Source organism: Squalius cephalus (genome assembly GCF_949319135.1).
Source record: "Squalius cephalus genome assembly, chromosome: 11".
Classification (NCBI taxonomy): domain Eukaryota; kingdom Metazoa; phylum Chordata; class Actinopteri; order Cypriniformes; family Leuciscidae; genus Squalius; species Squalius cephalus.
In genome coordinates, this window is record NC_137132.1 from 11,306,759 (window position 1) to 11,321,415 (window position 14,657).

The 14,657-nt window shown below is 36.4% G+C and overlaps 1 protein-coding gene across 2 annotated transcripts in view; it reads right to left on the minus strand.

Annotated features, from left to right (window-relative positions):
• LOC307166831 (leucine-rich repeat and fibronectin type III domain-containing protein 1-like protein) overlaps positions 1-14,657 on the minus strand; it is a 111,188-nt gene that overhangs the window by 15,971 nt on the left and 80,560 nt on the right. The gene's annotated exons all lie outside the window — the stretch shown is intronic.

Genomic DNA, 14,657 nt, shown 5'->3' on the forward strand with positions numbered 1-14,657 from the left:
CCCCGGAAAATCTTTAGAAAGTAAAAATTAAAAGTAAAAATTTCCCAGAAATAAAAAGAAAAATATACATATGAATATATCTTGTATCTTACTGTATTCATTGTATCACATCATTTTATCAGACACTGCACCAAGATCACAACAAACAAATTTTGATTGGATTTGAATGTTTTATTATTATTATTTACGGTGCAATTACTGAGACAGTATGGAAAATACATTATTTGGAGGCATGTATTAATCTGATTTGCACATACTACAGACAGTGTGCGTCTTAGTATTGCTTTTAAAATTATTACAATTACATTTTATATGCGACACTCTCCTTGAGGTTGACATCAAGGGATAAATTATTTTCTTTTAGATAAATAATGTAAGAGCTTGACACAATTAAACCTACATTAAGTATTCTATTGCTTCAATTGACTATTCAAAAAGTCATTAGAGTTCATTGAGGGTAACTAAAAATTGACCATTTATCAAAGCAAACATTTCTGTGAATCTCTCAACTACAACGATTAGAGAGATTTTCAAGAACTATGGTACCCATAACACAGAACTCAACAGTCATTAGATTCAGTTCAGAGAAATCCTGGTTCTTGTTAATCTGTGCATTTTCCAAGCACTGATACTGTACATAATAATCCCACATATCATGACTAAGCATCAAAAATACCATTACAATTCGTGGTAGACCAGTGTTGATCTCATTGTTAATGCATTGATATTAACATAACACATCTGCATTATACATTGCATGTGAAATGCAAATGGTGACATTGAGGGATATTTTAGTATTAAATGAATAATCTTATGTCAGATTACTTGCACAGTATTGCTTGTTAAAAGAAATCACTTGCTTTTATGGGAGCTTCTCATTCCATCTCGGTCTGAAAAAACAAAGTTCTGTCATGAAACTCTAGATGGCACAGGCTGATCCTTAACTCAATATGCTTGTACTCACATCGTCCTCTGTAGGACACATCTGATTGGTTCCTGCTGTATCAGCAGCCAATGAGCTTGCTGCTCAACTTTCAAATACTTGGTCAGCTTTTGCTGTAGCAGTTGCAGCACACTTTCAGAAACCCTCCACCTTCCCCAGCTCCACCTGTATAGATCTGCTACGGGTAATTCATGTATGCTATTGTACAGCAGCAGCATACTTCCTCACAGCAATGTGCCGTGTATGTATTGGACGTAGCATGTCCAGTACATGCTCTGAAACAGCAACAGCAGCATAACAAATGCCAAGACCAAACCTAATATATTATAAATGAATCTCATAAAATGCACAATATAAGCTTGCTGATAATTTAGTGGGAATCATAAAAGTTATTAGTGATGTCCCACTCATTGAGCCAGTGCTCAAATGGCAACACTGGAAATCTACTGTAAAAACAAAATAAAAATAATAAAAGATTCTGCATTCAGGGATATTTTGATTGAGCAAGCATGCAACATTTGAACTGCTGAACCCGAGAGCAGAAAAAAAAAAAAAAAAAAAAAAATCCAGCCTTTAATTCCACAGAGGTCACTGGAAAGTCAAGTTAGATGCTATGATTTTTCTCCCATACCTTTTTCACTAAGAGTATGATGGTGAATAAGAATATGGTGGTGTTACACATTTAGGTCAGCCAAAAAAAGAAAACCTCATGTTTATTTCAACCCTTTATGCTGTGATCTCTCTAGAACACAAAACTAGAAAATGTTATGCAGCTCCTGCCATTAAAGCCCCAAACAAGCCAAAAAATGATAGCTTTATTTGAAAAAAAGACTGAAAATTCAAGTACCGATCAACACTATTATTAGGAAAAAAAAGGTTTGATGTGGTTCAATATAGAACCCTAGAGTTCTTAACTAAAATTTAAAGAACCCTTTATGCCAAAAAAGGTTCTATATAAGGGTAAATGTCTTAAATGATTACTTTTATGTGTTTTTTTCCCTACAAGCTGCTTAATTCATAAAATGCATTAAACAATGAATTAAAACAAAATTAATTGATTACCGGTAAAACTAAATCCATAAAATGATCCCATGATGGGAATCCCTAAAAGGTTTTATATGTGAAGTGCCTGACAGAACCTTTGAGGTAACCTATATAGAGTGCATTTCAGGGGCTGTTCACAGAATGCGTTTTTTCCAATCCACTGCTCTATTTTTCCATTGTTTGATGTGTTTGACCGTTGCGCTCACGTCTTGCGTCTTTTGCAGTGTCTCGTTCATGACACTGTGTTCTAAAAATGTGGCGCTCAAGTTAAAAAGATAAAATAACAATGATAAATTGAGAAATATGCATCATGTTACAACGTGGCAAAGGAAAAAACAAGCAACTTCTGGTTATTGATTTTAAAGCCCTCTTTGAAGTGTTCTTATTTGCGTCCGTCCTTCTGTTCATTCAACAAGAAACTGTGCCTTTGTTTTTCCCATTGAAGATGACATGCGTCAGATCCCTCTGCACCTTAATTCATTACTCAAACACACTTCACACACGCTCGCTTCATTTGCATGCAGTCGAGGGCCTTTCCTTTCTGTATGATATTAGGGCCTCCAGTAAAGTCTCAAGTTATTACAGAGGTATTCCAGGCAAGAAAAGATCTGCTAATAATGAATCAAAACATAATACAATAGAGGACTGTGTGCAGCTACGACACAATACAAATGTTCAAATTAAAACACCCAAAATTTGGTGAACAACTGAGAATCCTTTTCTCTCTGGTGCCACACAAATCAAAGCCGTTCTCCATTTTTGCAAAGTGCTTTATTGTTGTCATACTCGATTCTGTTGATTTATTAACATCCCCTGTCTGATAAAGGCTGGAAATAATGAAAAACAGTATCGAAAGACTGTAAGTTTGAGTTTTTAAAACACACCTCACTGATTCTTCAACGGAAACATGCATTACGAAACAAGGTATTAAAATAACGTCCTTGAGGGAATCACGTCCTCCAATCCCTGCATTCAACCAACAGTAATAAAGCACTGCGGCATGAAAATAACACGACTGCTAAGCATGACAGTGTTAGCGCACACCTGCCATAAACCTCAGTCATTTATTAACTTTACTGAAAAGAAAATATAAGAAAACTATGCTCTCAAAGAGAAATCACACTAATATGCAGTGGGGGAAAAGCAGTTCATTTCAATGGCGAGGTGAAACATTATCATAAAAAATATTTGGCTTTAAGTAATGCCTGGATGCTAGTAAGGAATTGCCTCATTTGTCATGCTTACAGACAAATGATGCACAAAATACAACATATGCTGCTTTTTATAGCAGTTCGGGCTAAAAAAAATCGAACAAAATGTGCTGTAAACCTATTTGTCAATGCAGTTTTTCACAGTATGTTTTTTTATCAGGCAATATAAGCGAACATATAAACCCACATGGCATGAAAAAGGCATGCAAAGGCCTACACTGCCGTGCAAAGGCAAAAGACCGTAACTTCGTTTTTGGTCGAAAATTAGTTATTTATATTTTTGGCACATTCGAGACCTCCTTTATCATGTGGATGAGTATCTTGATTCAATTCCGTTGTTTTTTTTCGAGAAAATAGTTGTCTTAACAGTAACTTCCAAAAGCCCATGAGAAACCAAGGCAGAACACCATAACACCAGTTACCGCTCTTTGGCTTTGTTTTGGAACGCTCAAATTGAGTTACGGTGCTCTGCCTTTGTTTAGCTGTGCGCCAATATGAAGTTACTGTGCCTGTGTTCTATCACATAATGCAACCTACCAGACTGTACGGTTATCTGCCTTTGTTTTACTGTCCTTTAAAATTAAAATTACGCTCCACCGTCGCATTCCCGTCTAAAGGGTAAAAACGCAAACGTCTGCTAGACAGTGACGGTTGTACGCAGGCACGCTGACTTGTTGTTGTGTGGCAGACAGTGCTTATAGCCGCCTGGAGTGCATACTACATCGAGTTTCACACACTTTCGCATCACCATATGCACACAGATTTCCCCCCATAACGCTCGTCTAAGCGCATAATAAAAAGTGATAACGCAACGGCACTTTTGCGTTTTCTCTTCAGATCGTTTCCGTGTAAACATAGCCTAAAGCCCGCCTCACCCAGTTCGGGTACAGGACCTGGTTGAAACACTCATGCATCTAGCTGGCAGAGTGCCAAAACTTCGCCGGCACCTTCAGCACCGCCTTCAGTACCGCCCTCAGCACCGCCCTAAACACGGTCGAGCCAATAATGCTGGACTAATATATCTATGGAGGTATTTTGTCATGTCAAATGTATTAATAATGCCATCAGAATGCAACCAAAGCACAGGATAGCAATAAGTAGATGGTTATAAATAATTGTAAATCATACAAAATAAATGCCATGATCACTATATTTTATACAGGTGTTACTATAATGATTTTGTTAATGGTGATCATCAACTAAATATTGATAATGTGGAAGTTACTGCCTTTTGCCTTGGCATGACTTCTCACTTTTTGCTGACAATACAAAGGCAGAGTACAGTAACTTTAAAATAGTGGTCAAAAGTCAAGTTTGAGCTCAAGATTTTTTTATGTATATAATTTTCATTACTAAAACATCTATTTGCCAGATTTGCAGTGTCCTACCTATAATTAATTTGGCGGGACAACTAAAAATCTTTAAAGTAATTTTTCTCAGTTCCACACTCTAGCGAGTTAAGGTCTTTTGCCTTTGTAGGGCAGTACACTGGTCTCGCTGTATGGTTTTTGATTCACTAGATTTACTAAAAAGGATCGACTCGCAAGAGAACTGGCCCATAAGAGTAATTTGTTTTGCAATTAGACTACACAACATTGGTCATCCTATATTTTGATTTTCTAAAAATAATAAATTCACAAGAGTCATTTATTTCAGGAATCAGGCTACTCTGCCTCCACCGTTTGTTTCTGATTCACTAAATAAAACCAACAGAGTAACTTTTTTTTGAGAATAAGGGAGCATTAGTCCACACAGTAGAGGTAGTGACCCAAAAACATTGCGTGCATTGCAGATTTTTCCAACACAGTTGCATTTTTTCCATACGTTAGCATCCTCTAAGCTTATTTATTTGTATAATTATCAGCGCTGTAGTCTCCTGCGTACCTGACCAGTTTGTTAACAAGGGTCTGCTTGGGGAGCATCGCTGAGTTCAATCTTTCTGTACGTGCGAGCAGAATCCCGCCACAGCAAGATTGCCTCTCGCAGGTTATGATCTCAATGCTGCTCAGTTTCAGGGACCAATTTATTACACCAATTTATCTCATATCAGGCCACAGCTAAAAGCATGCCAGCTAACTCGCAGCTTAAAAGCTATTCGTTACAAAATGCTTTATTCTCATTGCATCAAGGTAATAATCAGGTTCTCAAAATTATATGTACAGTCAGCTGTTAAAACAAACTGAACCAGAATCGATGAAACTGTAGTTTATTAAACTACAAGCTAGTCATAAAATGAATGAATCAGTCAAGCTAAACTTTTAAAAAAGCAGTTAGCTCACTATGCTACTAACAAAAGGTAGATAGCTGCTAAAAGCTATTCAGGTAGTTCATTTAAAAATAACAAATTCAGAAATCTTAATTAGGGTGATAGTATTCACATTTGTAACTTTATTTAGTGTGGAATGTTGCTGTTTGTGCATGAAAAAGGTCTATTATTTCTGAACTCCCTGAAACACCTTGATCGAAGTCGAGTTTTCTTCTGGGAATGTACACGTCACAATATTCCTCATTTAAATAATTCCCGCTCAAAGCATATACAAAAAGGCCTGGTTGAGTTGTGTTAGTAGTGTGTTGAATCTCGTGGTTATGATAAGGGGCGTGACATTTCTGAAACACGCTGGAAGCAGCTGACCAATCATAACACACTGATCCAACTGACCAACCAGAGCACATTGTGCTTTTCAGAAGGAGGGGCTTCATGGAGACAGGAATTAAACAGAGTGTTACTGACAGACTGAGAAGAGAGGTGCTGCAACAATGTCAAATATGTGAATTTTTTTAAGCATAAAAAAAATATTGTAGTAGTCCCCAAAAACTAAATCAAGATTTTGAAAAAGAGCTTAATAGGTCCCATTTAAAAGTCAACCGTAAATACAACTAAGCTCCCTAATTTATACATCTTAATTAAAATAATTTTTAAATTGGTAAATTGTTTAATTTCAATATTTTGTGACATTAAACTATTATAAAAATATCTAAAAATGCCATACCGACTTGGTGCAAATTATACAGGGCAGTGTTTCAGTGGTTAACTCATCTTATTCAGCTATATATATATATAAATATATATAATAGTTTTTAATTTTTTTTTTACTAAAAAGCATCGACTCACAAGATAACTGGCTCACAAGGAGTAATTTGTTTCAGGAATCAGGCTAGCCAGGTTGTGCATGTTTTTGATTGACTAAAAATAACCAACTCATAAGAGGAATTGGCCTATACTGGACATGCTATATGTATCAATTCATTAATTTTATACATATATCGCATATTTTTTAGCATATTTTTTGTATTTATATGAAGCCTCAGAACCTTTTTCTAGTGGAATGCAACATACATTGTTTATCAATATGTTAACAAGATAGAGATTGATGAATTAACTAAGATATGTTTCTATGGGATTGGTGGATTGAAGTCTGACTTGAATGTCACAGGCGGCATTGAATATGTGCCAGCTGATATCTGATTCCGGACTGTGGAAGCACACAGACATCAAGACAGAGACACAGAACGTTCTTCTGCCCAGCATAGAACTCAAAAAGACATAGAACTCAGTTGGACGTAAAAAATATTTCAGTTAAACTCAACATAAAACAGCATTCACAACACATCTCACATTATGGAAGTAAAATATATCTTAAAAAATTGTGAAATGTGAGTGTTAGAAAGTCAACACCCACATTTGAGGAGGCTGACCAGAAGATGAAGGCTGAAGGTCAAGCTCACCCTCGAGAGCATCCTGACATATTCCAATGGTGACGCTTCTTTTTTAAAAATCTATTGTTATGGCTATTATTGCTGTAACCTTTACTACATGAAGATTAACCAGCATTAAATTACTATTGTTGACTACTCACACAATTTTAGAAAGGCCACATTACCTACAACTCCACAATGCCTGAATAGCTATTTGGCTATTGGTTTACATTAAAATGAAAATAGAAATAAAATAAACAATACATTGACATCCAAATCCACTTTTGGTTTAATGTTTAATTCAATGCTTTACTTGTCTGTCACAATAATGTAATGTTTTCTTTTATTTATTTAACTATGTTCATTTGAGGGCTTTTCTCAGCAAATTTTGACTTGAGCAATTATTTGATTGAATTAATTACAAGATATTCTGATTAAGTAATGAAAATGACAGGCCTAGTTATTACATTCTAATAAAATAAAATCAAGACAAAAGTAAGTGCTCTGACAAATCATACAAAATATGACTAGGAATATTCATAAAAATACTTTGACTTTAAAATCGTACTAAAGGATGGAATAAATACATTATTTATTTACACCATTCAATATTTTTGAATGTTTTTGAAAGATTATGCTCACCTAGTCTGCATTTATTTGATCAAAATACTGTAACAATATTATTGCAATTTCTGAATTTTCAGCATCATTTCTCCAGTCTTCAGTGTCACATGATTCTCCAGAAATCATTCTAATATGCTGATTTGATGCTCAAAACAAATTTCTAATCATGAAAAAAAGAAAAAAAATCTGGAAACTGGTACAGGTTTTTCAGGATTCATGTGAAATAGGAAGTTCAAAAGAACAGCATTTATTGGAAATATAAATCTTCTGTAACCTCATAAATATCTTTACTGTCACTTTGGATCACTTGGATCACAAAACAAAACATCTGACTAACCCCAAACTTTCGAACGGCAGTAAAAGTTGTAGTATAAGTTGGAGGACAACAAAAGTCAACCCAGACTATATGAAGCTTCATGTTACATGGAGCTGTACTTCATCAGAGATATTCAGAAGCAGTTGACATTGGGATGTCAGACTGCTGGCAGGCCTGTGGAGAGGGATGGAAGAATGGAGGTTTTGCCCATTCCTCATTCCCAGAAGAGAGCCAAGGAGACCATGAGCCTCAGGCAACTCAAGATGCTCTCTATCTCCTTTCCCAGCTATAGAGAAGGTCTGTTTCCAGTTTGCATGCGAAACGGAGTCTCGCAATGCATTTGCAAGTCTCGCGTTCCCAAAAAAATCCCTGGGAGCCCAGTGATGTACAAATACATTTTTCAAAAGATGGAGACATCCAGAGAGCCACTAGGTAATGAATTCTCCAGACTTCACCCCGTTTTATGATACTTCATTACCATTGGCTCCTTCCTCATTTGAATTCCGTGATAATAATCGTATGCAGTTGCATAACAGCTTCCTCATTACAAACTCACGGTAACGTAGAGCCATTGCCCTCCGTCCCAAATGCACATTACACAACGGCGAGCTTCTGCGTGTCTTCGTCTACCTTGTGCATTGTGCTAGGACTTGCATTATTGATGTGCGGTGAATTTCTAAAGAGCTTTGCAGAGGGTAGCCGGTGGGCGGCAAATACAACCCGTCTCCAAGCCCTCAATGTCCCTCTTCTTCTGCACCAGGACACCAAGCATAACCGACTGCGGATTCACTTATCACTTATTCATAAGCTCACATCAGTGGTCTGTACCTAGCAAACATAATTTGAGTAATAGAGGTCTTCAGTTGAATTTGGAGGTCCTTGAATATTGATCCTTGTAACCAGAACAGCCAGAGAAATGGCTTAATGCTAACCTGAAAGCGCAGACCTTGTGAAAAAAAGTGCACTTACCTGTACCGAATGTGCACTTGTATTGCACTTCAAATCTTAAAAGTATATTTTAAGAAAAACTGTACTTGTAGATAATATAATATTAATGAAAAAAGTCAATTTAACGAGAGTACACTTTCATGGCACTGTTTTGTAACACACTTTGTAATGATATCCAGTTTTACCTTAAATATCAAGTTTTACCCTGAGGTTCATTTCTAGTCAGTTTTAATAATCGTTGTGCTATAAAGTAGTACACTTATATAGATGTGCTGACTTGCATACTAAAGCACATGTAAAATACTAGATTATTATTTGAATTGTATTGTGTTTGTTGAAAATACATCTAAAGTTTGTTTTACTAAAGTGCAAATTTATTATTGCAACATGTAATTACTAATATTTAAATATATGACATACAAGTTTTAATAGAAATGACATTAAAGTGTATTTTAGTTTACTATAATTTCTTGTCAGTATATGCAGCAGCCCTACTGTACACAAAGACAACAGAAGTAAATATACATATATATATACTTATGTCCTACTTAAGTAGATCAAAAAAGTAGATCAGTCTAAAGGTCAGTTCTGTCATGACAACTCTGTAATGGATGCATGGTAATGGATATGAATGTTGATATGTTGGTTTGGCGGAATAGATATGCTACGCTGCTGCTGTTGGTTATTGCTGCTGACAGACTTGCTACTGTCAATACACACACAACACACTGCTGTGAGCAATTAAGACATGCTGCTGCTGTACAACAGCATATATGAATTACCCGTACAGATCTATACAGGTGGAGCTGGGGAAGGTGGAGGGTTTCTGAAAGTGTGCTGCAACTGCTACAGCAAATGCTGACCAAGTATTTGAAAGTTGAGCAGCAAGCTCATTGGCCAAACAGCAGGATCCAAACAATACATTTTCATTACTTTAAGTGTATATATATATATATATATATATATATATATATATATATATATATATATATTATATATATATATATATATTATATATTGTAAAATGTTAAAGTGTAATAAAGGTATGCTAAAGTGTACTTCTTTTCCACAAGGGTACAAACCAAAAGCATGTAAACATTTACTCTGAGAAAAAGTGAATGTTGGTGGAAATGTAAAGCCTTGTTAATAATTAATGCAATGCATTTCCACTTTGCTCGGACACTCCTTTGCTTGTAAAAGGACACCGCTACTTCACTCTCCCGTTACTGAGTATAAATGAACGGCTTGTGTTGGTTTTAGCAGAAAGCCGAATGACCGTTCAGTCAACTGTGAAATGTCTGGAGCATGTGTGTAGATCCATGCATAAATACCAGCCAACACACAAATGTCCTTGAGACTGCAAGTTGTTATTAAGACGCTGTAATGTCTGAAATCAATCTTCCAATTAAATATGAATTATAATGTTGGACGTTCTTGAATTAGAGGTTTTATAGGTTGCATTTATTGCCTAGATAACATGCATAAGATCTGAGGATATGAAAATATGTTACAAAATGTATTTTTCGAGCTGTCAAAGTTCACATGTGCACTTAAAGGTTCACCCCCCCCCCCCCCCCCCCCTATTTTGAAGAACACTGGGGTTAAAACAACATTAAACCTATCACTGAAACATTTTTTTAAATATGTTTGGCTGAACCATCCCTTAAAGATGTCAATGTTTAACATAATGCTTTTGATGTTTGATAATACATGATCATTTATAATGATAATTTCATTCTGGTTTCTAAAGACTGGTTGGTAATCTTGCGATTAATTGTGCATTTTATTCTATTTAAATTTTAATCTGTTTGAGACTGCTTTGTCCAATATACAATACACACTATTCAAAAAAAAAAAAAAAATGCATTCAATTTTAAAAGCCATAGATTTATTAGTGAGAATATTTATGAAAATGTTAAAGTCAGATGTCAACATAATACAAAAAAAAGTAAATATTTTCTAGATAATACTTTATTGCAAATTTACAATATGGCTTAAGTACTATAACAAATAAATAAACAAATGGCAATTGAAAAAAACTTGATTACTTGATTATTGCCTTTCACACTTAATATTTGCCTCACACAATATAATATAGTATTTCATGTACTGGGAAACCATAATGCATATATGAAAACATAAAGCTACAGGAACACTTGAAGGTTATGCGTGTCACAACTAAGCATTAGAAATATAAATGAAATATATTATAAAATACAGTCAATCTGCTTCATGGCCAACTTTAACATTTTTCCATCAGAGCATCATAATTATGAAGAATTGCAGAGTGTGCCAACATTTAGCAGCTTAGATTTAAATTAAAGCACTTATTATGTCATAGCCAATTATAAGAGGCGCTACCAAAGATTAACTCAGTACAGTAACTTACTGAAAATTTAAAAACATGAATAAGTCCCATTTCTTTCCCTAAACACTCTATTTTTGTATATGCCAGTACCATTTAAACATAAAAACTCAACACAGCTTTATTTGCATTCAATGTAATACTATTTTTGGCAAACCGTCGCACTTGCTCATCACAGACCACAGTGAATAGAAGTGTTCAAATCGTTCTTCCTTTCCAGTCATCTGAATAACATCAACTAATTAAGAAAGACGGAGACTGCTTGTTTCCTGCAGGTAAACAGTGGCTTGTGTGACATCAGTCTGACAGTCGCCCTGGAGTCGAATAATCACCGCAAATGAAGGTATAACGGTAGCTCGTGCTCAAGGAGATGTCTGATTGGAGTATGATTACATCCAGTCAGAGAGAATATCTCTATATTGACATGAGAATGCGGTTGAAATTGCATTTAGGCGTGCCTGCCAGTAAAGAGGCGGTGACATGCCAGTGCTTTCCTCTGAGAAATGTCAATTCTATCCTCACATGGCCCACGGTCTTCTGGTCAGCCCGCACTAGTGTGAGTTAGAGCTGTCTCTGAGCTAATGTGGTGTAAAGTGAGCTGGGCCTAATAAAGCATGGAGAAATGGGAGTCGACAGACCCAAGATGTCATCAAGGAGTGGGTCAAGAAAATGAGACATGCTGAATTCTGCTATATTAGTCTGGCAAAACTCAAAACTAAGCTGCCACATTTGTGTTTGAGTCTGTTTAATTGTCTGTTTAATTTCCTATCTGCTTATGCAAGAGATCAGATAAACTGTTAGATGCATCCTGGCACAGTCATTTGCAGTTTTTTGTCCCGTAAAATACTCGTAAATGAGAACATTTCTAATACCATCTGTCTACAATCAGTAAGTGGCAAATCATACTGGTGTTGTGCAAGTGTGGCGTCAAGCCTCAGATAGGCATTTATTAACATAAAAATAAACATAAAATGTCCAAAAAGGGGAATAAAGTGTCTATGGGGATAAAAGTGTCCAAAATAAATAGGGGATCTGGTGTTCTTACACTGTAAAAAAATTCTAACCCTCCCAAATCAAAAATTGCAAGTGACCGATAACATCTAAATTTTTCACTTGGGCCACGTGAAATTCTGTAAATTTCAATTGGCCCAAGTGAAAATCTGTAAATTTAATTTTATAATTTACAGAATTTCACTTGGGCCAATTGAAAAATTTAGATGTTATCGGTCACTTGAAATTTTTGATTTGGGAGGGTTAGAAATTTTTTACAGTGTATTGAGCTGGGGCAATTGCAGTGACGGTAGTGCTCAGATGGGTATGTCCGGGTAAACATATTATATTAAAATATTATATATTAATTAAATAATATATTAAATGTATAAAGGTTAAATAGATGTATAAAGATCAACGCGTAAATACCAAATACAATGTTAATAAATATGTTTACTGTTATATACTACTATACGGAGCCCCTAAAGGGACATGGTAAAGAAAAAAAGCTGTTTTTGCATTCTCTCGCAAATGTTTTGCGTTCCCCTGAGAAACTTTGTGTTCCCTCGCAAAACCGTTTGGGTTCCACCAAGAGACTCGATCACAAAGAGCTCAAAAGGTTTTGCGAGGTTTTGCGAGTGAACGCAAAGATCTTTTGGGGGGAACGCAAAAACAATAGGGGCTTTCGCACTGGGAAGTTCAAGGAACTAGCCACTAGGGGGGTTCCCCGAGAACTAATGGTTCCCTTGAGAACATTTTCCTGGTTGCAAGAAGTGACATAAGCCGCGCTTGTTGTTGTGACTTTTTTTGTTGTTGTGATTTTGTTGCGATTTTGACGGCGCAGCGGACCTTTATTTTGACGGCGCAGCGGACCTTTATTTTGACGGCGCTGAGAACGCCAGAGCTCACAGTGCTCGCATTCTCAGTGTTCATTAGTTTACGATCTGTCTAACAGTCCTGTCTAATGCGTTATTAGATAGAACTGTTATACATAGAAAGTAGACAGCATATGAAAATGTACAGTATTAGTGTATACCGTGTGGTTGATGTCCAATGTTGCTAGCTAAGCAGAAATACATAATCATGTCTGGCTTGGTCCCCTCAAAGTTGCGTTGGATTTTCTCTTTAGCATAAAAGTTAAGAGGCCCATCTATCACTGTTTTCCATGTTCGTACAGTTTCTGGAGTAAATATACAGGCTGTAATCTGTATGTTTACACTACTTTTTTTTTAAAATGCCGAGTGTTTCGCGTGCATTCGGCCAATCAGCGTACACTAATGTCACTGGTAGTTCCTATAGTGCTGGTTTAGACCTACTCTGAAGTACAGTAGGAGCTAAATTAATTCCTCCAAAAGGAGTTCCTAGAACTAAAGTCGTTCCTAGTTCCTGCGTTGCAAACTCGTTAAAAACGTGAACATGTTCTAGGAACTATGAAAAGGTTCCTCCGGTGCGAAAGCCCCTATTGATTTATTATTTTTCCACTATCTAATTTTTTTCCCACCACCATGTCCCTTTAGGGGCTCTGTACATCCTGTTATTGATGTAAATGTTATAAATCTAATATCCTCAAATGTAAGTTCATTCGGACATTATCCCAACACAATGCAAACTAAACCTCGCCAGAGGGCTAAGCTTCCAACTGAGGTTTCTTCTTATTTCACAAAACATATTTAAATCCCACCTAACCGCCTTAATTGAATATTAGGAGTTCATATTTACTTTATATTCACATCTCAGTACTGGATTCTAATGAGTTTCCTTTTTTTTTCTATCAGCCATGGACATTTGAGCTGGCCATAATTGGAAGAAATACAAAATTGGAAAATATACCAGAGGCAAAAGAAGCAGAAAGCTACGAGAACATGAGGAGTCAAACCGCATTCTCATATTTCTGTGTAAATACCGTGGGCGATCCGGCCACACTGGGAAAGATGCATTCCCGCAATTAAATCGGTACATGCTTAAACAGTCCTGCTGACTCCTCACTGCAGTTCTGAATGCTATCTCGCGCTCAGCCAGGGGAGGAAACTGTTTGCGGTAACTGCCTGACAGACTGGAGGAGAGGAGGATCTGATTGTGTTTCACAATGCCGGCTAAACAGCTTTCAATGCCAGTGGTATGGAGAGATAGGGCTTTTGTAGCAAAGCTGCTGTCCGACAATCAACTCGTTAAGTCTCACAATATGGCTTTTCAACTCGCAGACCTTGCGTAGGCCTCAGGTGGGCAGCGCAGGATGCTTCATCGTTTTATAGTCACATCTGCCAAAGCAATAGCTATAATTTTACACAGCATAGTGAAAATAAATGGCCTACTGGATCCAGGTCAAGATCAAACACTCAACAAACTAGGCTCATTCGCAAACTGCCCGGATAATCCATCAGTTCCAGTCCGAAAGAAGATTCCCAGCCACCTTGAATATTTCTATATGAATGTCCTCAAAGGAAACCTCTCTCTCTTTTTTTCTCAGAACGTTGACTGGCTTTTCTTCTGCCACATCTTCAAAAAAAAAAAAAAAAAAAA